The sequence below is a fragment of the Liolophura sinensis genome, chromosome 3 (genome assembly GCF_032854445.1).
Source record: "Liolophura sinensis isolate JHLJ2023 chromosome 3, CUHK_Ljap_v2, whole genome shotgun sequence".
Taxonomy (NCBI): Eukaryota; Metazoa; Mollusca; class Polyplacophora; order Chitonida; family Chitonidae; genus Liolophura; species Liolophura sinensis.
In genome coordinates, this window is record NC_088297.1 from 5,992,298 (window position 1) to 6,019,168 (window position 26,871).

A 26,871-nucleotide genomic window follows, 5' to 3' on the forward strand; every position below is an offset into this window, starting at 1 on the left:
AGCGTTGGCTGTACACCTGAATGCTAACCAGACGTTCAAGGAACGGAGATACTGATCGAGGGATTATATACACAGTTACTATACATAATAAACGCTTAGCGGTAAACCACTGGCCAGTTGGCTGTCGATCTGTGGATATTGTGTAACATTCAAAGACAGCATCTGCAATACCGGCGATTCCTTCCCATCCCGGCATACTTAGAAATAGTGTAAATATTTGAAAGACACATTTGCACGGCGCTCTCGAGGTGCAAAGTTGCCGTCAAAGGCTCATTTGACAAATTGCACCTCGGCGAAGCCTGTGCACCTTGCAAATAAATACAACTGACCAATCAGAACGTTCCTGCTGTGAGTGGAAAAGGCGAGGGTGTTGTAACAGTAAATTGATGCGTGCTACGAGTGGGTAAGGTTACTCACAAGACCATGCCATCAGCTCTTGAGTGCCCCTTTTACCACTGCCCTACCCCTGTACCATGTGCCTTTAACCATTAACGTGTGTAAACTCCTCCCTCAACACACGAAAACATACTGAATGCGTTATACGACTAAATATACCAACCAAGAAAAAGTAGCCTTGTTTCAGAAAAGAAAAATAAGCAGTCTGTTTGGTTTGACGCATTCGTCCTTTGTTGCTACAATATGGCTTAATTACCAGTAGTCATTCGTTCAATCACTCATCTATGGTTTGATGAAACATTACTTAACAATCTTCTGAGTAATGTATGTTTATACCTTCTGGAGAGACGTCTTGGTTTCCCCTTATTCTGTAGAATCTCCAATCAAAGTTTCGCCACATAACGATAATGCAGACCAGATAGACAAGCTTAACCGTGGATTTTCATGATAATTGCGACGGGTTAAGAACTCAATTTTCTGCCGTTTTGACACGTCAGAAGTGCTCGAAAGTGTGGATACAGGAAAGAATGTTTTACGAGCTCTTATGACTTGCAGTCATGTAAACCTTTCTGGCAACGGTTTGGAAAACTGACTCTTTCGTTACGGAGTTGTACCTAAAATATTTTGTCAGGGAAGATTTGCGGCGATGGACTCAGCGGGAGTCTACGTAGACACACACACGTTAACAGAGCTCGGATATTTGTCGGTTGTATATTACAACAGTTAAGTGGCTATTTCAACTCGGGACACAATGGTAATAACTTGGCAATGCCTTGACAGGCAGACTTGCTCTTCTTGGCAAAATTAAGACGTTTCGGACTCTCGCACGGGACGAAGCTAAAACTGGCAACTAATTAACCAAACCAATTAACCTAAGAGTAGAATCTGACCAGATTGAACCAAATATTTCTTCGCCACAGTTACATCGAATTAAGAAAAACCCTTTCTGTCTGACTTATTTTTCCATACGGTTTATCTGACTTGTACACGCTGTTGCTTTGATCGCTTTGAGTTTTTTATTTCTTCATTTGATTGGTGTTTTACCCCGTACTCAAGAATATTTCACTTTTCACGACAGCGGCCAGAATTATGGTGGGAGGAAACCTGGTTGTAAAATTGCTTCGAATAGAACTAAATGCAATTTTTCGAGATATTGACACAATTAAGGGATGCAGCCGCGATCAACTTTGACTGCTCTCGGCATAAATCAAAAATTCCTTTTCTACAAAGGCCGGCCAAGTCTCCGTTTTCTCGTGGCTGCGACGTAAATATGACGTCACCAGACATGACCCAATGAAGGAGCGTTGAAAGGTCAAAGCAGCGCGATGCTTCTCTTCTTTTTCAGCCAATCAGGTGTGATTTATGTCGACCTTCCTCCACTTGTGCTTAGAGGCACACAGTGGTTAACAGAGAGCAGTATATATATTCGCTTGAAATATTCCGCAAGGCCGAAATTTACCACTATATTATTAATCGAGAAGATTGTAACAGAACAGAAATCCTCTCCGCAACCCGAGAGCCTTTGACACAAATATATAATTTGTACTTAAAATTTAAGCTACTTAAAATTAAAGCAAAAGCTGGCCCGCCTGTGGATTTAAATCAGGGAATAATGTGTAGGTTGTAAATATAAATAGATACATGAAACACGATTTTCAGATGTTCTAATATTGTCCAGAATTTGCAGTGAATGAAGATTGTAAAATATAGCGTATTATATAACATAATCATAACCAAAGTAACAAAACAAATCATAGATAAATGACCCACTGACATGACATAAGCTATTTTCGGGCAGACACAGTATATTTCCAAATGTCACTGACTGCAGACAGTGGAGATAGACGATGTTAAATCACGTATGGGAGTCTTTGTAGGGAACCTAAAACTTAGCTTAGTATCTACATTCAAACTGCAGCCATTCATTGTACGATACTGTCTCCTTTAAACGTGTTGCTTACAGGTCTCGTCTAGAACCCACACCGCGAGTGTTTCTGGTGGCAGAGATGCCGGAAGTGAGTTGTGCTCGTTACCGACTAATCACACGATAAATTAGTCAACAGTCTCTGACCTTACCCACTCGGGAATTACCCAAATTATGCGATAGCAATAGGAATTGAGCGATAGCGATTGGACGTAGCGACCATCTCCACATCAGCACACGCCCCGTGGAGGTCTGGCATCATAGCCCATGACGACCATGAGGGCAGGCTTTAGTAACCCGTCCCCTGGGGGATGCTAACTCACTTGATCTTTGACTTTCCTTTCGTCCGAAGATCGTCTCTTTCTTGAGTCACGCTGTGATCAATTTCTGCTACTTTTGCTCCCACTCCCTTGCTATACATGTATCTCTCTTCTCCCCACCCACCATGTTCCCTTAGTCCCGACACCCTCTTTGCTGTGGCTCCCGATATGTGGAAATACGCCGCCGGTGCAATTCATCTTCCGATAACTTTACACAAGCATAGAAAACCCATTCTAAACACGCCGTAAGTTGTACCCCTCGCTAATTCCCCACGTGTTCTCAAAGTAACACTATAAGTAAGACCATTCTACTTGGCTCCGCATTCTACTAAAACAGTAAGTATATGCACCAAGATTCAGATGCTGAGACTAGAAAGGCCTGTAATTAATACCCACAGCTCAGTTACATTAATGCTGCAAATTACTCAATAATATAAAAGACGTACAGCACAGACAGTAAAACCAGAGCAGCGATGACAGTGTGACAGACGTACAGCACCGTGAGTACAACCAGAGCAGCGATGACAGTGTGACACTGTGACAGCTGGCAAATGGTAACACGTAACCGGCAAAATACGGCCTACGTCAGTGTACTTGAGATGGGGTTTTAATTCAACTGTTCATGTAAGTAGTGGCAAATCGCACCGCTTAATACCATGGCTTAGGCAGGTAAGCGAAAAAGGTATGTAGTGATATCACTTGCAAATTTAGTAGACGTTACTGGTCTAAAATTACTCAAAACGCTGCTGAAACAAAGCAAATGGACCAGCAGACAGACAAATAACCAGGGGTATAACCAAGATCAAGGTAATGACTCCTGACACTCCTACCATACCTACTCCTTCCACGTGTACTGTTAACACCCCTGCTCCTATCACACCTGCTCCTACCACCTCTTCTTCTGTCACACCTGCTCCTACCACCCCAGCTCTTACCATTCACTTTTCTATCACGCTTTTTGCTACCACTCCTGCTCCTCCCACATCTACTCCTGCCACCTCTGCTCTTGCCACACATGCTCCTAAACCCCTGCTCTTGCCACACCTACTCCTACCACCTCTGCTCTTGTCACACCTGCTCCTACCACCCCTACTTTTGCCACACCTACTCCTGCCACCTCTGCTCTTGCCACACATGCTCCTACCACCCCTACTTTTGCCACACCTACTCCTGCCACCTCTGCTCTTGCCACACATGCTCCTAAACCCCTGCTCTTGCCACACCTACTCCTACCACCTCTGCTTTTGTCACACCTGCTCCTACCACCCCTGCTTATAGCACACCTGCTCCTTCCACACCTGCTCCTACCACACCTGCTCCTATCACTCTTACCACGCCTACTTCCGTCCGCCACCCCTGCTCCTATCACACCTGCTCCTACCACCTCTGTTTATATCACACCTGCTTCTACCACCCCAGCTCCCTTTTTTACCAAGCTTTCTCCCATCACTCCTGCTCCTCCCACTCCTACTCCTGCCACTTCTGCTCTTGCCACACCTGCTCCTACCACAACTACTTTTGCCACACCTACTCCTGCCACCTCTGTTCTTGCCACACCTGCTCCTACCACCCCTACTTTTGCCACACGTACTCCTGCCACCTCTGCTATTGCCACACCTGCTCCTATCCCATCTACTCCTACCACGCCTACTCTTTAAACCTTTGCTCTTGCCACCCTGCTCCTAACACACTTCTCATACCACCCCTGCTCATACCACTTCCGTTCCCACCACCCCTGCTCCTATCACACCTGCTTCTACCACCTCTGCTCCTGCCACCTCTGCTCCTGCTACGCCTACTTCTACCACCCTGTTCCTATCACACCTCCCCCTACCACCACAGCTCTTACCACTACCTTTTCTACCACGCTTTCTCTTACCAATCCTCCTGCTCCTCCCAGACGTACTCCTGCCACCTCTGCTCTTGCCACACCTGCTCCTACCACTTCCGTTCCCAGCACCTCTGCTTCTTTCACACCTGCTCCTACCACCCCAGCTCTACCACGCCTGCTCCTACCACTCCCGTTTCTCCCACACCTACTCCTGCCACCCCTGCGTCTTCCCCCCCTGCTCCTCTCTCACTTGCTCTTACCACCTCTGCTTCTACCACCCCTGCTGCTACCACACCTGTTTCTTCCAGCCCTGATACTACCACACCTACTCGTAGCTGCATGTTAAATCTTGTTAAACATGCTCAACTACATTGATCACAGCATTCCAGGAATGTTCGCCCCGGTCACGCAGTTGATGTACACCAAACAGACTCTTAGCTCCTGAATGGTAAGACGGGTCAAATGCAACTAAGAGGTTCATGAAGTGAAAGAATCTAAGTGTCAAGTCCGACATTCTTATACCATTCGTATAAACCAAGATGGGGCGTAAGACGTATTTCTAAGACATCCTGAAACACAACTTCCAAAAGAAGTCAGAGAGAAGGGGTCTGTGAACTATTTACTGATCTGTAGGGGTCATAAACAAGACATCCGTATAGCAATCGTCAGCCATAATGGTTGAAGTCATCAAAGATGCAGTCTCGACGGTTTTCATTGATGCTATAAAGATGCAAAACATATCATATCGGAGAGTAAAAACTTAAATCGGTATCCAGATAATATACCCTTCTCGGCATACTCCAGCCGTGCTAGTTTATTAGCAGTCGTTAATAAAAAAAGTATCCATTTCATTGCAAATGTTTAGATATATACAACGTGGCGATGTTAATCAGTGCGATAAACATGCAATTTCTACACATTAACACATACTGGTATTATATGTACAGCTAAACCCGGTATTAACTGACTATTAACACATCCCACAACTTGAGTGATCAAGAAGAAACAGTGGTGAAGGGGATGAGGACGTTGGAGCTTCATTGTAATGACTGCATGGGAAAGGCGAATATGTCAACACGGTTTTACGTATATAACACGATTTACAAACCCATCTCAAAATATGACACTTCTGATAAGTCAAGCAATGATGCAATCAATACCCTCGCATACAAATCCATGCACTAATCAATCGGCCTTGGGGCGAAAACCAATTGACCTAAGAATGAACTGCGGACATCAATTACATGTACAATCGCTCATACAGAGCTATCTAATCAATAAGGCCTCGCGTAGCCGTCCGCGCAGAGAGTAATTGATTAGGTGTTGTTATTCGGACCGGATATGACGTAATCTTCACTGACATGCTGGGAAGAAAGCTGACCGAGTATGTGGGGGCCGTATGTTTAAAACCATCAGGGATTACTCAACGTGACTGGGGGAAAAACATGAAGCCCCGTGTGTACAGATTACATCAACATCAAAGCCATCGATCGTCATGTAATGACTAAATCCATGACCTCCAAATGGTCAAAATTAAAATCTCGTGCTGCTCTCATGTTTGACGTCATACCCGAGTAATGTAACACCCCTAAACGAAAGACTCATTTTGACTCGATAATCCGGCAATGTACTTTGTCTTCATGAGTCAAAATGAGTCAGTAAGACTTAAATACAGTGTGTTTAGATGGCTAAATTCAAATAAAGGTGATCTACTACTAGGTTGGTCTACCTATACAGGTAAATCAGTCGATTGGGATACCACACGACCAAATTTGTACCTGTATACATTATCTACAGGCTGACGCCATTTCAGTTCAAGGCTGTGAACGTATAAAACAGAATAAAAAGGATAGGCCACATCATAACATTCTCAGACTGGTTCGCATACAATTCCATCTCCGCAGAGGTGGCTATATCAGTTGTTTTTCTGGACAAACCAGGAAGTAGGTCTCTCCAAGATATCCTGTTTTCAAGAAGGGGAAAAGTTAGGAATGCGGACCCCAGCTCCAAGAAGCAAGAGGATTACAGAGGGTCTGGAGATCAGATGGTTTTAAAAATTCAGCCGCACCCGGTATCATAGCGACTTGAATTATCGATGACGTCATTGTGACGGACAGGAAATGCCCAGCCATATACCCACTCTTAGATTCCATGGACTCTCCCTGGTTGAAGGTTCTCTCGCCATCACGCGTTATCACATATGCCTCTCTTTATGAATTGTTAAGCAAGGAAGCGATTCGATAGTTTTTGATTTAGTTAACTCTGCACGATGTATTCTGTATAGTCAAAGAAAGATGTTATCATGACCTCGGAATTTAATCAAAATTGCAATTATGTACTTGGCCAGTGTCGTGACAGAAGTCAAAATAGTCGCAGGAAAAATAGAGAGCAAACAGAGTATTCAATTTGCTGGCAACAAACCACCAAAAAGTACTTGTCATTCTTGTCTGACAATAAATCCAAAGTTTCACAAATTTCAAACCTCGTTATAATGCTCAGTTTTCACCACGAAAGATCACACTGTGTTAAATTCGTCTTAAACATACACAAAGCTTAGGTGATTATCATTTGAAGTTCTTACATTCTAAGTACGTTGTTAACTCTCAACCCAAATCTCGATTCGTGCCCCCAAAATACCACGGAATTTGAGCCTGTGTGAAACGGGAAGGGGCGACGATTTGCAATAGAGTACAACCTGGCATCTTGCCCAGGATACAATGTCAGCGTGGGCCAAATTCTACCATGGTAGAACTCTTTATTATAAACATAAAAAAGAAATATGGAGCAACGTCAAAAGGTACCAGTCCCATGAGAAGTTCGCACATTTCCCGAAAAAGTTATACCTGTGCCACAAACTGCATGTTTCATTTTGATATATATCTGCTATATCATTCAATCAAAACTGCTAAAAGTACTAAGAAAGTACAAAAAGTCAGAAATCGGAACAGATTCATGCAAAGGGAAGCGGACAACAGTATTCAGTGATGCCAGATAGACGCTGAAGCGTTATACTTAAATTAAACCCAAGGCCCCGGAATTCCGAAGCAATCTTAGACTTAAATCAAACCTTCATCCATCAGATTTGGTATGTTTCGTCCCTTTATCTTAGGTCATATTTGTTGTACAGTATCTCACCTAGAACTTTCGTTGCAAAGCAATGTTTTTACCTTGTTAGGTATAAAATAAAAATTTCATTAGGATTTGAAATCTTGACTTAAGTCTAAGATCTCTTCGTGATCAGGAGGCCAGATGCTCTTTGATTACGATCGTTCATAAAGGTTGAAATGTGATAGATTTCCAGACCTTCACGTTGTAGAACATGCATACTGGTTTATACTAGGTCATCCGTTTTCACATCCATTGACTTGTGTCATCAAGAATAAACTGAGATGATATGATGACTGGTCAGCTGGAGCGGGATGCACCTAACCTCTCCGTTTGCTAATCATGACCGAACAAATCTGCATCGTACCGTATAAAAGATGTACAGCATAGAGAGTAAAACCAGAGCAGAGACGACGAGTGATAATTGGCAAATGGTCACACGAAACCGGTGAAATACGGCTACAACACAGAAAGCAGCGAGACAGTGTCATAGTTTGCAAATGGTCACACGAAACCGATGAAATACGGCCTGTTGTCAATTTACGTCACTTAGGGTTTCATTCTAACTGTTTAACTGCGTAAATAGAAACAAATTAAACAGAACCTAGCATTATTGCATAAGCAGAATTAGATAAAAATGCAGTGATGTTGACTGCAATATATCAAACGTCACTGGTCTGGAATTATTCAAAATGATGTATTGTCATCACATTGCCGAGATCTCCTCGATAAGTTTTCTTCGCATACTAAGACACCAATGTCCCAAATTTCAGTTTCTAAATCGATCCATGTGCACAAAGGTTGACTTGCCTCCGCTTTCCTTCTCTGTCCTCGCAAAATTAATGTATACTAGTAATACAATGATGAGAGTTTAGGTGATATCCGTCCAAAGAAACCTTGAATGTAAGTGACATTATCAGTAACCGGGAATTCAGACAACGAATGAAATCTGTGCCTAGTAGAAGGCTGGGAAAGAGGGGCGGGGTGGGCGGTGATTACCGCACCAGAGCAGTATATATCATCATTCAGTCGTCTGTGACTTCACGCCCAACCCCGGGGTCATTAAGTAACTGGAGGCCATACCACAGAGCCTGTCACGTGGCTGGTCTTGTTAACAGCGCTAGCAGGTGATATGAATCCGCGATGGCACGTGTGACCCCGGAAATTAACCCTGCGCGTGCCCCCAGACGTCTGGTTAGTTTAAAAGCCTATTTGCTGACGTCATAGACACTGGTCACGTGAGCGGGGTGGATGGGGTCATTTGAGTACTCATGTACGTACTTTCTGAATACGTTGTCAATGATCGTCAGTGATAGGTTGATAATAGCCTGAAACAAGGGACTTGTCCCAGTCAAAACAACGAACGTGCAGCATTTAGATTCAAGATATGATTCACTGATTCATCTACTTGATTCGTGTTCGATGTCGTAGTCAAGAATTTTTTAATTATATGACAGTGATCAGGTTACGTGGTCTCAGGAAAACCCGAGTAAATACCGGCCTGCGTTAGGTACATGATAAAATCCTGACCAAAAGCCGCAGCCATAGCAGCGAGAGCTGGATTCGAACACGCGATCTCAATGGCCACAAGTCAAGCGCTTCAACCCTCTGAACCTTTAGGATATGCTATCTTGTATGTAAGGACAGAAACACACACACCAACACGCGCATATTCCATACCACCTCACTGGGGATATTTTCGGGCCATAGCACACGCTCTTCACAGTGTCATATCAGAGCAAACGCACCTTGTAACAACACGGTGCAAAATCATTATCAATGCAAATGCCCGCCGTAACCTTGCGTTTGTGTATTCTTTAAATAAAAGGGAATTTTATACATGTCAGGTAAAAGATGGAGTTTTAAAATTTTTTGGCACTCTCTTCTGATTTGTGATATGTCCAGAGCTTGGTCTTGATCAAGGTTTTGAACACAAATGTGCTGACGGTGGCTTTTTTACAGTGACAAAGGGTGGGTAACGGGCGGTGCATGCACTGTCAGAAATCGTAATCCGTATACCCGACGCACACATCCATTACAGTTGGCTATCTCATCCTTAGATATAAGATCTTCGCCAAAAACAATTAGCTTCCAACAGAACACTTGGTTTCGATCGAGTTCCCTTTTTAGCATCCACGTACGTAAGGCATACCTCTTTGTGACGTTTTTCGAAGTTGAAAGATAGAGGAGTGGTCGGTGGACAATTAAAACGCTATTGGCTTTAGCAAAAATGCTATTGCCATAACATTTTCTAGGCTTGTCTTCAAAGTGATGGCTAATTCCTACCCAGACCACAGTGGCCAGGGTTTATTTGCTTCCTTGTTCTACACAAGATTTCGTTGCCAAAGGTTTCCATGAAAACAGCAGGTCATAGCCACGTGGAATTTACACAGCCGAATTCCACACATCGTCTCATTTAGCCCGGCTCCGTATTTCGTATCTCGCAGGTGGTCAGTGTTTTCATAACACCACATATCTAGATCATTAACTATGGTTACAAAAGCAGTGGTATTTCACCGCAAAATGGCTACCATCTGTTCAAAATAACACAAAAAAAAAACAAAAAAAAGACAAAAAACCCCAACAAAACACTGTTACGTTTTCCTGGAACTATAAACTAACAAGTTAGTACCCCTTTTATCCACTAAACGTAACCTTCACATTTTTTTAGTTGAAACAAAGCTATGTTACTAAATGAAAAAGCCAGGGCTATATTGAATTGATTATATTATTGTTATGGTTTTTTGGGGTTTTTTTTACAATTTTTTGTTACTGTTACGATTTATTCGGGAGGATCACATATATCGTGATGGAACGTTATATATAGGACATTAAATGTTGAAAACCAATTTTGTAAATCCTTTTGTCCAGAACCGAAAATCGGTGTGGCCAATCATACATGTATAAAGCAGGTTTACTTTATGCCAGATATAGGGCATACTGTGAAAAGTCAAGTTTAAACCTGCACATTTGGAGGTCAAAAAGGTCAACGTGTAAAAATCACATTCTGTGACACGGAATTGAGACAACTGGAGGATTTCGCAATCGATGTCTCCTTGTGTGTGTAAATTATGTTGATTATGTAAGATTATGTTTGACAACATGTAGCAAAAAAAGTCGATGGAAAATAAAAGAACGAAGCAAAATAGCGTTTATTCTACATAGCTATCACGGCAACAGCTATTTTCTCTTATTTGTTGTTATATATATGATATATATATATATGATATATATATATATATATATATATATATATATATATATATATATATATTAAATGCTCTGTCTATGTACGTAACAACAAGTCTTCTACATACCGTGTTAGCCGTCAGAAACAAGCGTACATCAACAAGCTACTGCCTCAATGCACTGGTGCCCTAATCACTTGGTGCATCAGGTGAAAATGGTTTTGTCGTAGGCAGCTTGGACACCTGTGGTGGGTAATGCCTCCGAGCTTGGCGCACATGTAGGTTGTCCGTTTCCTGCAGGTGTTTGCCATCTGTGGCAGGTGTCAGAAAGACCTCAGTGCCACGAAGTTGTCATGTCCGTTTCCATCACTTATGCATGTTCATGACAGCGAAACCCTTGGTTTACTCGTTGTTAGTCTGACGCGAATTGGAGCGTTGTATCTGTGTACCAGATATATTTATATACATCAACATCAACTGCCAGTTGTGAAATTTATATTTTGGGTCATATTATAATTTACGATTTTATTCATTCGCCACATCTGACTGACAACAATAATGTCGCAGGATGCATATACAAACCGATTCCGCGCATGCGAAGGAAATGGTCACTATTTAGCGTCACATTTTATCACTTAATTGTGATATTTTCGCATTCGGACAATTATTAAATATCTGTCTAAACCTCCTAAAACAATTCAATATCTATTAATATGAAAATAAGGCAATCTGTGGAGGCAAACGCACATTACTGTTTGAAGGCCTGGTCAATAAAAAACACCTAACATCAACTTGTACGTGTAAAGGATAAGGTCTTTGTAAATTAACACTTCGCAAATTTCGAATCAAGTGAGGTTGTTGACTTCTGAGCCTATGTATGCGGATAACTAATTTGTCAAATTCGGTGCTTCACAACTGCGGAACACAGCATAATTTATAAAACTAGAAATGCGCCAAAATCGGCGCAAAAGCTGCAGATTTAAACTATCCAGAGGTATGTGTCCACAAAAAAAGATGTGTCCACAAAATTTTGTAGAAGAGACATATAAACAAATCTGGTCGTGGGTTTTCCCCGGGCTCTGCCCGGCTTCCTCCCATAATAATGCTGGCCGCCGTCGTAAAACTGAAATATTCTTGAGAACACCAATTAAATAAATAAATAAATAAATAAACAAATAAATATAAACAAATCACTTGATCAGCGGAGGAAACAATCTGTTATGACGACTTTCGCCAGTTTATGTTTGTCTGAAATATCAGTCCATGACTATTTGATTTAGGTATGGTCACGCATTTCTTTTTCAATTTGACGCATTTGGTTTTTAACAACGCATTCATGAATTTTTCACTTAGTATAGGATGGCAGCCAGGTAAATGGTTGCAAGAGCCCGGAGTAAACGACCACCCTTTACTGACAAAGTTGCAGCAGAACGAGCAAAGTTCGGATTAGGCCTTCTGACCTCACTACAAGGTCGGGTTCTATAACCGACTGCGAGGGCAACAGCGCCTTGGCTGAATGAGAATGCTGTAGGGGCCTCGGGTAAGAGTTTCATGAGTCAATAAACTGAACTGTTCGCCAAATTATTAGTGTTCATTTTTCCTTAGAATTAATGCATTGAAAGATATCATCCACACGCAATTGGTCCGGACAAAATACTAGCTGCCGTAGAATAGGTGAAATAGTCTTGAACAAGGCGTAAAATACAAATTAAATAAATAAATAAATAAATCGCCAGTGATTATGTCATAAAGCACAGAGCACTTAGCATATGTCGTTCTACAAGGATGAAACGAGGGAATAATTGGCGTCTAAACATTCGCAAACACATAAACACCAGCAATGACTTTCCCACGTTGTAACGAGCAACTGACGCGTTCTCCTGCATGACGAGATGTTTTGAAGAGGAAAGGAGTTACTAACAGTGTTCGTTGAAAGTGCTAAGTACTTACCCCTCGTTTATACCACTGCTAAGTGAATGCTTAACACAACACTGTTATGGGGATAGGCAAAAAAAATGAACCTAAATCAGCTACACGACCAGCTTGTGCCCTACGCAGTCATTCCTATTCGAAACCTCCCAAACCATCGGTATCACGTGTGTACTTTCCATTTCAGTAAAAATAATTTTTAAACAAATAAAATTATCATTGTCACAACCGCTGAAATTAGGATAAGAGAGTTGGTGCGATGAATTTTGCTTTAAACATAACATTGCGATTAAGGTTTGAACAAATCTGTGGTCACAGAGGAAAGCAATGCTATTCTTCATGTTTATCAAAATTACATACGCGGACATGCTTTTCCGTCATACGTTAAAAATGTTGCGTGCGGAACAGTCTAACGGACAATTCTCCATGGAATGTTTACGCAGCGAATACAGCCAATTTTGTTTCTGCAATCTTACCATGAAGGAGCAGTCGGCTTTCTGTTATATATGAAAGGTATTAAACTGGAACTTTTTCTTTTTATTACACATGGACTTTGCTTCCTCCTCAAGTAAAAGCGCTCCTCTCATCTCGCTGCAAACACTATTAAGCTCTACGGTCAATAAACCAAGAGGTAGTGTTTTCCTACAAAAACTCGGAGTTTATTGAGCTCTTCATCTGATGGTAGCTTACCACCATATTCAATACGTTTTCACATATATCATGGCTGACATTGCTGATGAGTGCAAGGAATCAAGTCATGTTATTTAGGGTACGAAATGCATCGATGGACTACTGGATTAACCTAAAATCTCTTCGAAAGAAGCATAATGTCTAGTGGATGAACCGGCTTCCATGTCTCCCTGGTGATTGATATTGTCTACCTGATGATTGATAATGTCCACTTGATGACTGGCAATGTCTACTTGATGACTGGCAATGTCTACTTGATGACTGGCAATGTCTACTTGATGATTCATAACGTCTGCTGGGTGATATATAATGTCTGCTGGGTAGACAATAATGTCTTGTGTATGGGCAATAATATCTATTGTGAGATGCATATTGTCCGCTGGGTAGACATTAATGTCTACTGGGAAAACACTAATGTCTCCTGTGTAAACAATAATGTCTAATGGGGAAATAATGTCTACTGGATAGACAACAGTGTCTATTGGAGGAAGCAAACTGTGTCTTCTTCGGATCATACTGTCTCTTGAATTTACCGAGTTTTTAGTGCACATGCGAAATCGTGTGCATGCACACAGAAATTCACCGCATGTTGCCTCGCTACAATATATTTTATTGTCACCTAGAGATCATTTAATCATTCACTTTATGATTTACCTGTACCCGATACCTATACGATACTCTATTCTGTGTAGCTGGAGCAGCAGATCCAGGCTCAATCCCGTGTCGGGTTACACCTAAGACCTTGAAAGAGGAAGTTGTAACTTCCTCAACTGGCGTTCAGCATTAAGGGGATAAAGCAACGACTGGTTGACCCGTATCAGTATAATGGCTCGGAGGATGCGGCTTACTTGCCTTCGGTAAGTCGTCTTCGTGAATCAGAACTAGATAAATCCGCCCTGCAACAAGGGGGCACATTACATACACTCTAAGGACTCCTTCGTCGTCATATTACTGAAAAATTGTTAAGTACGACGTTAAACCCCAAGCAATCACTCTATTATGACGATAATTATAACCAAGCAACATTACAACTCACGACGGCTGTTATCAATCTGATTAACCTTTCAGAAGCTCGGAGGCTTTCGGTCACGGCACGGACGTCCAACTCTGAACGCCCGATCTACACTTATACACCACTCCAAATGCAAGACTACGAGTCTGTGTTCACGACGTCTTACCATTCAGTGCTGAATGTATCATTTGTCGACACAATGCTACTGACAATCGTCAGTAAATCCGCCAGCATCAAGCTGCGTACGCCTACAGCTGTTCACAATGACAGCTAGAACGTCACAAAAGTGAGGCAGAGATATGATAGAATAAATAAATAATAGCATGTTTTAAAAGGAATTAGGTGTAATGAAAATATTGAAACTATATGCATAGCCCAATAGATGGAGATCAGGCCAATCATTTCTGTTCTTCAAAAGCAGAAGAGCGGTCAGGTGGAGCAGCTGGTAGTGGTGGTGGCGATGCTATACTAGCTCATTGTGTTGAAGCAGGTTCATAAATGGGGAGGGTGGATAGAGTGGAGCTCACAGCGAATACGCAGCTGTCGTAGCTACCTCAATCTGTCCAGCAACAAGCACACGTATCGATTTATCAACAATCGGAATGGCTTAACCTCAACTGCATATTCAGCTGTATTCACATAAGTATCCTATAGACTAAGCACTCGGTGTATAGCGCCATGTTGAAATCTGCCCAATTTTCTGTCGTCAGTATGGCCCGATTCTGACCACCGAATCTCAAAGATTTACAGCATAGATAGTAAAACCAGCACAGCGGCGACAATGTGTCGTCCATATAGCCTTATCAACTCTGTCTGCGGTTCCTTATACTTAAACGGCACATTATATTGTGTGAATGTTATAGTTATGATTGTGTGACAACATAAACAATTAGTACAGTTCTAAACACTGATGGCATTTACCGTGTTTTCGTACGGTCAACGTGTTGCTCATACGGACCACGTTATGCTTACGGCGATATCAGTTTGCCACTAACCTCAGAACACCAATCATGTAATCTTGCCATCAAAACATTCATGGGGAGGGGGGGGGGCATGAGGGGGATTCATGGGGGGGGGGGATTCATGAGGGGGGATTAACTTATTTCTTTGCGTTTCGATGAACATGATGTACATGTACATTTAACAAATGTGGATAAGACTGAGCTCAATTACAAAACAACGAATTGCATGTATTTCCATCTAGCTTTATCTTATTTAACAGCTTTAAAGAAGAAGAAAATTTAAATATCAAACAAATACCATTGAAAAAAGTATGCATTTCCTCACAGGTGCAGTCCATAACAAAAATTCTAATATGTACCTCAGGTTGATAAATTATAAATATAGTCAGCGCCAAAATCCGCTGTGGGGGACTTCATTTTGCCTAAGAACTAGTCCTGAAGTCTTCTGTGTTAGGAGGAGAATTGCCGTCGGAAACCGTCGAAGTGCAGTTCGTACATTTCCGGTAGAACTCCCAGAAGGTAGCGAACAGCACAGTTCGTTTTCCGCTTGACAATCGGGAAACCGGTATCTTGGTCGTACGTTCCGAGTTCACCGTTTTGCTGTTTTCAGACTTTACGTGTATGGCGAGGAAAATCGCAAAATTATGCAGCAGGCACCAGTAGAAAAAAAATGTGCTCTTTTCAGCATATAGTGTCATTGTTTTAAGTTTTTTTTCTCCTTTAAGTTCCGGCCCTGTTTTATGAATCCATTCATCCAGTAGTGTACAGAACACAATCAGCTGAACAAGCCTTTGTCTAACTGAACACGAACTTTAACCATCCCTCTTGAAATGTCACGATAACCGACTTTAATAATCTAGACATCAGAAAAGCATTGCTGCTTATAGACGAGAACGGATGGAGGTAATTGCATACTGAAGATGGGACAAATAGCGACTTCAGTTAACCCACAGCGCCATATTTAATGACGAAGAAACTCAAAATGGAGTAAGTCATCAGAAGCAACACGGAAGCTATATTTTAAAAGTAAGTGTGCTCATTTTTTCACACTTTTCTTATTAATTAAATGTTAATTAATTGTAATAAGCATATGCTCTATGGAAAATATTTTGGCATGCTGATGTAAAAGCATTTTCTTCACCAGAAATTGCATTTTTGTGATATTAATCCTTTCAATGTTATAAGTCTAACTGTAAGTGTAGCTAAGGAGATATTGTATCAGATTTCAGTGAAAAGTAATGATGTTGCGAAAAAAAATATATTATACCAAAATAAGGCCAATATATATAAAATCTGAATATTGGGACATTCCGGATCTTTCTGCTTATCTTTACTACATTTCTAGTTTTCTCATCACTTAATGTCCAAAAATGTATGTCATTTTATATATTGTTCCAGCTCTTATACAGTGGTTCAAACTTTGTCATCACTGAAAACAAAAACTACTGTGCGAAACTCATTACTGTTCGACTTTGAACTCGATATACATATGTCCCAAAATGGCCCTCATAATGCTACCATAATGGCGTAAAGCCATAATCCTGAAAACTACCATAATTCCGTAAAGTCATAATGCTGAAAACTACCATGATGGCGTAAAGCCATAACCCTGAAAACTACCATAATGGCGTAAAGTCATAATGCTGAAAACTACCATGATAACGTAAATCCATAATGCTGAATACTACCATAATGGCGTAAAGTCATAACCCTGAAAGCTACCATAATTCCGTAAAGTCATAATGCTGAATACTAACATGATGACGTAAACCCGTGATCGTTTATCCACCCGCACTTATTCATTCATTCAAAATGGCGTCCACAATAAGCAGACGAAGTCGTCCAACATGTCGAAAACAAGACTTCAATCCCCAGACTTGTTAATAACGCGACTCCTCGAGACTACATCAAATAAAATCCGCAGAGACGACCTATTTCCGTCAAGTTATTTCATCGCCATGACAACGCCTTAATAAAACAATACTAAATGCTTCTTTCCTCGTTTGACAAGCTCTCGAGGAAGGTAATAAAGCGTAATATGAGCACATTCTTCACTGGACCATTCTAGTGTCTATGTTGAAAATCCTCTTAATGGTTTCGCCTTGTCTTTGTGTGCCACAGTGAGAGTTAAAGTGCTATGTGTCAATACTGGAACGCTGCTCGTTTACTGCCAGTGGATAGACGTATAGTTGTCGCCTTTCAATTAGTTACTATGTTGCAAAGCTTGGTATAACTGTACCGCAAAGTTGCAACACCATTACGGAATTTTGGCAAAAGCCGGTTGGCACATTGTTTTCAAAACATAAGCATCATTAAAAAGAATTGCAGCTTTTATTTCAATAAAATAAAAAAAAACTTACAGCAAACAGAGTAAAACCAGAGAAAAACAACAGTGTTATACTTGATAATGGTCACGCGTAACTGGTGAAATACGGCCTCTTGTCACGTTACCTTTGTCAGTGTGTCATTTACCTGACAAGAGCCCATTCATTAATAAGCCGCAATAATCAGAGCAAACTGATAGTTGTTTTTCACTTTCACATCGACAATGATGTTATCAGCTTAAGGCAGTACGATTTGATTGTGCACCTGATGGAACATCTGTGCTCATATAAATGAATCTTTCTCAGGTAAAAGCTTTTTGTGCACAAGCTCACGTGCAACAAAATTGTCTTCGAATGCAACATAACTGACTGTCAAACAAGACTATAGATTTGAAAAGTGGATCATTGTGAATTGCTCCCGCCTGTTTTCACGTGACGTAAATATTAACACCTCTGTTTACGTATGCTTGACTTGGCAATGACGTCATGGGCAGACTACGGAGCTCAATTCATTCATTACTCAATATATCAATGTGTACGCATACATATTCATATCGCCTCGTTCTGAAGTCATAGCCACTGCACGTGAGCTGTGGGATAAAATTTGCGCTCAAAATGATCAAAATGGACACTTGAATCCATCTATGTCAGATTGAATTACAAAAACCACGGGTGAGCTAGACAAGTGGGAGATTGGCACGGGGACGCCATGGACCCCCGGGAAGCATATGGCAAAGCCAAATGGCACTTATCATTTTATTATCCAAGAGTTTTATGAAGAGAGTAAATCATATTTCACGGGCACTTCATACTTCATACACAAGATTTATACTGTCAGGGACTCGTCATAACGCTATTTGACGCAAGTGTGCTGTAATACAGTTAAGTACAAACAACTTAACAGGATCTTTGTCGTACTTCAGATACTTTCCTATGTAACAATCATCAACCATAATGGAACTAGCCTCCGTGGCTCAGTTGGTTAGCGCGCTAGCACAGCGTAATGACCCAGGAGTCTCTCACCAATGCGGTCGATGTGAGTTCAAGTCCAGCTCATGCTGGCTTCCTCTCCAGCCGTATATGGGAAGATCTGTCAGCAACCTGCGGATGGTCGTGAGTTTCCCCCGGGCTCTGCCCGGTTTCCTCCCACCATAATGTTGGCCGCCGTCGTATAAGTGAAATATTGAGTACGGCATAAACAGCAATCAAATAAATAAATAAAGTAAATCAACCAAACCTTTCGGATTATCATTTGCAAGAGCAATGTCCAAATCAATCTTCAACACAAAACAATAAAGAACTATGGAAGCACAGAGAAATTATGGCGGTTTCATGCATGGAGAAGCAGTCAACAGTTTTCAATGATACTGGAAAGGCTAAAGATGAAAGGAATGTTCTAGAATGTTCTAAACCAGTATCCAAATCAACACCGTTGTCGTTCATCAGAAGGATCTCAGATGCACTTTTGCAACTGTTCGTATATCCCAAGTGACGCTATTATTCACTTCAATTTATATAAAGGCTTTAGCCACGGGTTAAGCAGAAATATGGACACTTGTGAAACAGAGCGCCAGAGATTCTAAACACTTCGTCCATATTCTATTATAATGCAAATGATAAATGTTAAAAATTTCTAAGTGTGAAAATATCTTACAAAACTATGCCGTGTAATTATTATTATAACAACAATGTAAGTTATGAGACAGCGTTAGATTACAGAATTCTTAACATCTCAAAACCCGACATAAAACAGTCATTAATTACACCATGTTCCAATGAGTTTGAAACGTGTAAAATAAACACTTAACCATGTATTAACCATGTATTAGCCTTGTATTACAAATGTTTCCCTTAGTCACCATTTCTAAAACAATGTATTTAACATTTCTAAAGTTACACAGGACATTCCAGTTTAAGGGAGTATTTTCTTGGAAGAGAACTGTAAGCATACTCCCCGCAGTTAATGCTTTGTTCGCTAAATTCTCACCTACATATCGTCTCCATCAAAACTAAACAAAGGGATAAAAATCTCCATGATTACACAAAAACGCGAGGGCCATTGGAAACGCTGCATTCATCAGATGTAAAGCAGAATTAAAGAGTGCTGAAGTACTGATTGAGTAATACTGCCATAAAGACGGCGATACAAATCTTATAAATGTAAAAATACAATTTTTGCCTGCTTGGCTATCCACCACTCCTCACTGGAGATTACCATGGTAACAAGACGTTATTGCCTCAATTTTAGTAGCAATTGTTGAGAAAAAAAATGGCGGTCAGACTAGGTTGAGTTGTACAGTAAGGTACAAGTCACAGCTGTGCCAATGACATTTTAATGTGATTGTATGTTAAACGTGATGACAACACATCATTTTGAGTAATTCTACACCGGTCTGTAATAAATTGCTGTTAACATCAGTGCAATTTTTTTCTTACCTAATTCTGTTCAAGCCATGGTGCTAGAGGGTGTGTAATTTGCTATTGTTTAAGCATTTAGATGATCAGTGAGAATAAAACCCTAACTGAGGTAAATTGACTATAAAGAGAGACTGTATTTCACCAGTTACGTGTGGACATTTGGACGCCATGACGTTGTCGTTACTGCTCTGGTATTCCTCTAAGCTGTACATCTATAATTATATTATTTTTGACATGATGTTGACAAACTTATTACATAATCCTTGAAACACGCAGGCAAATTGTAACAACCTATCACACAATAGGCGATCTCAGAAAAAAAATGTAGCAAAATGTTTTCTAATCTTCGATTTCTGTCATTCCTCGACACGTATTATATCATGTATGCATTTCACACATTTTTTCATGAACGTTGATTATAGGGCGTAGGGCTCACTTAAACCACAGAGTAAATATAGCCATATGTCGCACTAGGTCAAAAGGTCAATCCGATCTTGTTATGTGAGTGGTATATGTGATATGTATAAAGCATGCGACAAATAAGACCCGTGCTCATGCGCGTTGTTGTATGCCGATATTATTCAAAATTAGTGACAACCTCATTTCTGAAAATAAACTTCTTGCCAATTTCGTAATGAAACACTGCTTTTCGGGTGTTTTGGAAATTTATTTCATTAATTTATTTACTTGATTAGTGTTTAACACCGTACTTTCTTCATTTATGCGATAGGTTTATCCTTGGAGAAAGCCACGTGCTCAAAGTACACCACCGAGGTGCGTGTCAAGCCGCCCGACATAAAGCCGTACAGTAGGACCAGCGAAAGCTGGGCTCGAAACAACGACCTTAAGGTTTAGAATTCAGCAACAATGTTCTTGAAAGTATGGACAATCCCAACACGACCAACGTCCAGCCATCGCTTCCCTTGATTCATCACGTCAGAGAAAGACAAGCGCGTACAGATAACCTCAGGGACATTTGGTTATTGTCTAAATGGGTATTCTTAATTCATTAACCGGTCAACACATCAGCATGTCAACAAATTCACGGCAATAACGAAATACTATTCAATATAGTCCAACACAAAAGCCACACAAACACAATAAATGTTAGCTTCGTGATCTAGTAATGCTAATGGTGGATGAATCGAGATCATTATCTTTTAACGTGCCCTTTTACGGGCTGATGTCAATTACCCACTCACCCCCCCCCCCTTACCCCAGCGTCACTTCGCCGGAGGATTAATACCACAAGGTCGCTTATTGGCTTATTTAGGGGATAATGTAACATATCTAAAAGCCGATCTTGTGCGATGTCGATAGCTGATCTATACGCTGATGACAGCAAATAGACCCGAAGACCTACATAGCCCGAGAAGAGTGACTGGTCCATTTGAGGAAAGCACGCAACAGGCCCGAAGACCTCGTACGTGATACACGGAGTGTGATTGGTCCATAAAGAAGAAAGTATGCAACAGGCCCGAAGACCTCGTACGTGATACACGGAGTGTGATTGGTCCATTTGAGGAAACTAGCCATAACAGACCCGAAGGCCAGCACGGTACATGAACAATGATGGATCCATTTTTGGTTCGATTTGTGAAAAGTAGCCAACAAACCAGAGGACCTATATTTTATATAGACATGACTGGTAAATGGATCGAGGCTTTCTGGAAACAAGCTATAGGAATGTACACATAGGTTGACCCATATATAGATCAAAACTTTGATAACGCAATATAAGTCAAATAATCGACTAATCGACTATGTGGCTTACAAGCACGACATAACATGCATACTTAAAAGGCAAAGGCACGTGACAAAACAATTTTTTCTGACCTGTACTTGCATCCTCAAAGATTTGATGATAAATTTTTAGTTTCTCATTCTTTTCTTAGTGCGCGCCCGAAGTACTAGACGGTGATGGATTTGAAACTGCTTAGATACGACATTTCTACCTTGTTCCCATGTTACTGTCTGGTTTGCTTTTGTGTAAAGCCTGAAACATTCGAAATTATTTCGGTGCTGTCTGGATTGGGCGCAACAGATACTGATGATTCCCCACAGATGAATACACAGGTCTATAAACCGTGTTGTTTAACCTCCCAGTCAGCCTTATCCACCTTTCGTCGCCAACTTATTTGTTTTCTTTGGAAAGTAAGCCGACGTGAAACAACATGGTGCTGATAGAGGGCTAAACTGACGCGGTAATAAATACACAGTGCTTTTCGGAATATGGTACAGTCCTGGAACGTTCGACGCTGCTTACATCATCGCGTATAATTCTTTTGATGATTGAATGGTTTAGATTGACACTACATGACTCATTAACAGAGTTGCAACAGACCTATTTTCGGAAGGACTGGGGGACTGGTTATGGGCCGAATAACTGGCTGGTTTACTGTTTAGAAGACTGAATGGCGGACTGGTTGACCGATTGAATACTGGTTGACTGGTTAAACTGTTGCCCAACAGACTTGTTGACTAACACAACAGCTGAAAAACTGACTGGGTTAATTGCATGAGAATAACTCTCAGTGAATGGAGGATTTACATGCTGATAGATTGATCAGGGCGCTGTTAGGCTCGTTAACTGGCTAACGATTGACGCTCTGAATGCCAAATGACGTAACCGATTGGCTAACGAAATGACTGTTTAACACAAACCACCGAAGAATTAAGAAAGTATATAAAGAACGGATTCATGCAAAGAGACGCAGCCAGTAGTTCCCAATGCTGTTGGAAAGACGCACGGAATGTCCTAGGCGAATGAATCAAACCAGTGTCCAAATCGTGTATACCATGCTTGCTTGTAAGTTGTCGATAATCAAAGTATGATAGCAACTGTTCATGTCCACCGTGGCGATCTAGTTCAACACAACGGATATGTAGTTCAATGTAAGGCAACTGTAAGATATTGACGTCATATTGTAAATCACTTATCCCTTTATCAAGCTACTGATCAATAATTCTAAACATTACGAAACAATTCTTGACTGGCCGCTTGAATTAAGTACTGACGTACACAGAGCACATATCAAAATATAATAATAGAAGGCGTGCAACAAAGAGAATAAATCTAGAGGTACGGCGCCTGTGTGATAGCTGGCAAATGGTCACAGGGTAACTGGCGAAACACAGCCTCAGTTTACCTCAGTTAGACTTTTATTCTAACTGTTCATGCCAATGCTTAGATAGGTGTAAAATATCTTACCTGTTAGAGAAAGAAATCAGGACTGGTTCATGCAATAAGGAACAGTCAACTGTTCATTGTTTTAATGTTATTGTGTGTTAAATGTGATGATAACACTGCATTTTGAATAATTTTGCAATTGCCGTCAGTACATTATTCTTAATTTTGCTTAAGCCATGGTGTTAGGGGGTGTGTAATTTGCTACTATTTATGCATTTCCATGAACAGTTAGAGCAAAAACCTAACTGAGGTAAATTGACAAGAGGCCGTATTTCACCGGTTACATGTGACCCTTTGCCAACTTTCACACACTGTCGTTGTTGCTCTAGTTTTACGCTCTATTCTGTGCGTCTTAACTATGTCCAGTGAACACCAACACATGCATCCGTGTACTGGGCGACTTACTGACTCACCAGATGATAAATCACTCACAGTAGCAAAAATAACAGGCGCCCAAGTGGAAAATTTTTATAACAATACAATATGTAGGATCAATTCATGATAATAGTTAGGTCCCATCCCAATTCAGTCCCACAAAAACACATGCACACTCCCTCAAGGTCCAAGGTACAAAAAAGACTTCAGTATCAAACTAGGTCTCCATATCGTGAACAGTCCAATCATGCCAACGTGTTTGAACAGTTTATATCATTCCGCACTTAGTCACAGTTGTTAGGCTTTTGTTAACCGTTGTTATTTTACGACCCTGTACACGCCATATGTACACAGAAGCCAACAATGGTGGATCGGTCAAGTCCCCGGATGTGTTGTCAAGGGTAAATGAGACTTGGAAGTTTCCTGCTTTATACCGGAGGCTGTTGAACACGACGACGAAAACAAAACGCTGTTGATCTGTCGTTAAGGTTGGAAAGTAGGGCAGTTATATTAATACGTCGCCGACACGGCGGTTTACACAATAAGACATCAATTCCGACAAAAAATAGATCCTATTAACGTTATAATAGACATGCTCTTCTCATAAAGAATCTATGGGTTATGTAGTCAATACGGTAACGCTCACGGTATCAATTCCAGACTCAGGACGCGCAAATATCTTCCTGTTCTTCTTGAAAAATATTTAACCAAAAAAAAAAGCAGGAAAATATTCAACAGTTACCAAATTCTCGCCGCTTAAGTTAAAATTGTTGTTCTCGCTGCAGTTAATCAGCTTCTATGTTTTCATATTGTATGTCTGAATAAACCAGGATTCTGCTGGACTAAGCAACCCCGAGGTCTGCTCTCTTTGCAATGATTTAAATGTGTTTGTACATTAAATGTTATGACAACAAAGCTTTTTGAGTAACTCTAGACTACTTTCGTCTGTTACATTGTAATTAACATCCCTTCTTTATTTTTCTTCACCTAATTCTTCTAATGGGTGCTAATGGGGGGGGGGGGGGGTAAGATGCAACTATTTCAGCATTACATGAACAGAAAGAATAAAATATTAACTGAGTTGAGTTAACAAGAGGCCGTATTTCACCGGTTACGTGTGACCATTTGCCAGCTATCACACTGTCGTCACTACTTTAGTTTTACTCTCTGTGCTGCAGCCTTGTATATTATAATCCAACCAACTAAGTCTCAGGTTCGAATCTAACTCTCGCTGGTTTCGTCGGTGGTTTGTCAGGTACCTGTTGAAAGGTGGTGGTTCTTCACTGGGTACAGTGTTAAACCCCAGTGGGTGTATTTCAGCTGAACTATACACCGGTATTCAGGTGTTATCAACAATGGCGGTATTTCACAGAGAGCACACACTGTGTGATGCAGTAAAATGTGAGATAACCTGGGATAAAAAACCAACATCATACTTGAAAACCATCCAGGGTTTGTCACGGCAGGCAATGATTCGTAGTGAAATTGGATTGTAGGGTTGTGGGGGGCAAGTAGGCATGTAATAGCGAGTTATGAGCTGTGTCGGTGGCTGTGTGTAAGTGTGGTGCTGAGGGCGGGGATTTGAGTGCGTGGGGGGTGGGGATGTCTGTGGGAAGATTCACCGCTGCTGTGTTAATCTATGTGTGTACGGGAGCATGGCTGAGCCCGTGGATGTAGCTAGCTATCGTAGCCACTGCTGAGCCGTACAGAGGCCGGTGGTAGCACCACGAGACACATACGGCCATTATACATGCAAATCAATGCTAAGGCTGCCCGCGTTCGCATCACTGGCCAGCTCCGAACGCTGGCCTTTATGGAGGCCTGTACACAGCTCACCATGTGTACATCACTATAGACAGCTTGGCCGGCCGGTACACCAAATCAATGACTATCCCAGAGACGTATATACCTAGCGGTAATTTTTGTTTCCTCTAGTTACGGAACAGGCTTATACAGGCCTATAACATATACTTCGACACCATGAGGAGGATGGCATGGTATCACAATGCCATTTTTCTTCATGATGATATTGTGTCCATTCAAAGATACAACATGGAATTCCAGACCGACTACATGTTCCCCCCCCCTCTTCCTGCCCAGTGAAAATCGGGTTCTATAATGGGTAAAATATTAATTCATCGATTTTAAAATATACAATATTTTGTTTCGTCGAATGAAGACCGTATTATTAAAATCATTAATCATTGTTACCGTTAGGTTATCTAAGAAAAGATGTAAAAAGCTCAAGAAGTAACGTGGCCGGTAGAGAGTGTATACTTACACCGTCAACCGCCACTGCCATTGCATACCATTAGCATATTTATATGTTACCTTCAATCGCTTCTTCCGCTATACGAATGTGTTCCTATGAGCCGCTAGTAACATATCAATCCATTGGTTACATCCCACACCTCATCATTGCACGAATGTAACACGGTGGTGAGAAACCACGGCATTTACACGAAGCACCCGGCGAGAAAGTCTTCTCCGTAATGTCGATGGAAACGTAGCCAGTCGACATTGGAAGTCTTGGTACGGCGTTTTACAGGCAAGCTACAGCGAGCGACGCAGCCTCTGGGCGATTCCATTCGCTAGGTGATGGGAGGGGAGCAAGGGTGAGTGACATCGAGCCGCCGCCTCGTGCCTCGCGGATCATCGAACAGTGAGGAAATGTACTAAAGGCCATCAAATCAATGCGCTCACGGGCTCAGCAAAACATAAACCCTGCCGACGAAAATTGTATATATCAAGGCCAAACTTGGCGTTCAAAAAATGGCAGGCTTCATAAATTCCGGGCCTTAAATCTGCTAAGTGGTTGCACTATTTTTGTCACTGCGCCTGTGGCCCTAGGCAAACAGTATTCCATACCGCAGTAATCAGGTACCATAAAACCTCTGCAGAAAGTGTCGGGCTTTTTTTCCAGCCTGTTTGCTCTGTTCTCGGAACGTCATATTGCTATTTACTCGCCATGTTAAATTCCCTGGTTTAGCATTATGGCGATACGTGTATTAAGCATACTTAAGACAAGTTTACTTTTCATTTGCTTTTGGTTAAACTAATAACTATAAATGATAGTCCCTATACAATACCACAGATAATTGTTTTTAGTTTGGTTTCGTTATGCCTGCAAAACGCACGTCATTTTCATTTAGCGGACTAAATGCAGCAGCTATTCGTTTAATATGCGTCCCCAGTTCTCACACGCCC

General features: G+C 41.3%; 1 protein-coding gene across 8 annotated transcripts in view; it reads right to left on the reverse strand.

Annotated features, from left to right (window-relative positions):
* LOC135463585 (potassium voltage-gated channel protein Shaw-like) overlaps positions 1-26,129 on the reverse strand; it is an 84,435-nt gene extending 58,306 nt beyond the window's left edge. For 7 of the 8 annotated variants that reach the window (XM_064740894.1, XM_064740899.1, XM_064740896.1 and 4 more), the window contains exon 1: positions 25,996-26,129. The gene's annotated coding sequence lies outside the window, so the exon portion shown is untranslated. Of the gene's footprint in view, positions 1-21,935; positions 22,377-25,995 lie in introns of those variants that run through there. The other variant, XM_064740893.1, reaches the window with a different exon arrangement.
* Between the last annotated feature and the right edge of the window lie 742 nt (positions 26,130-26,871).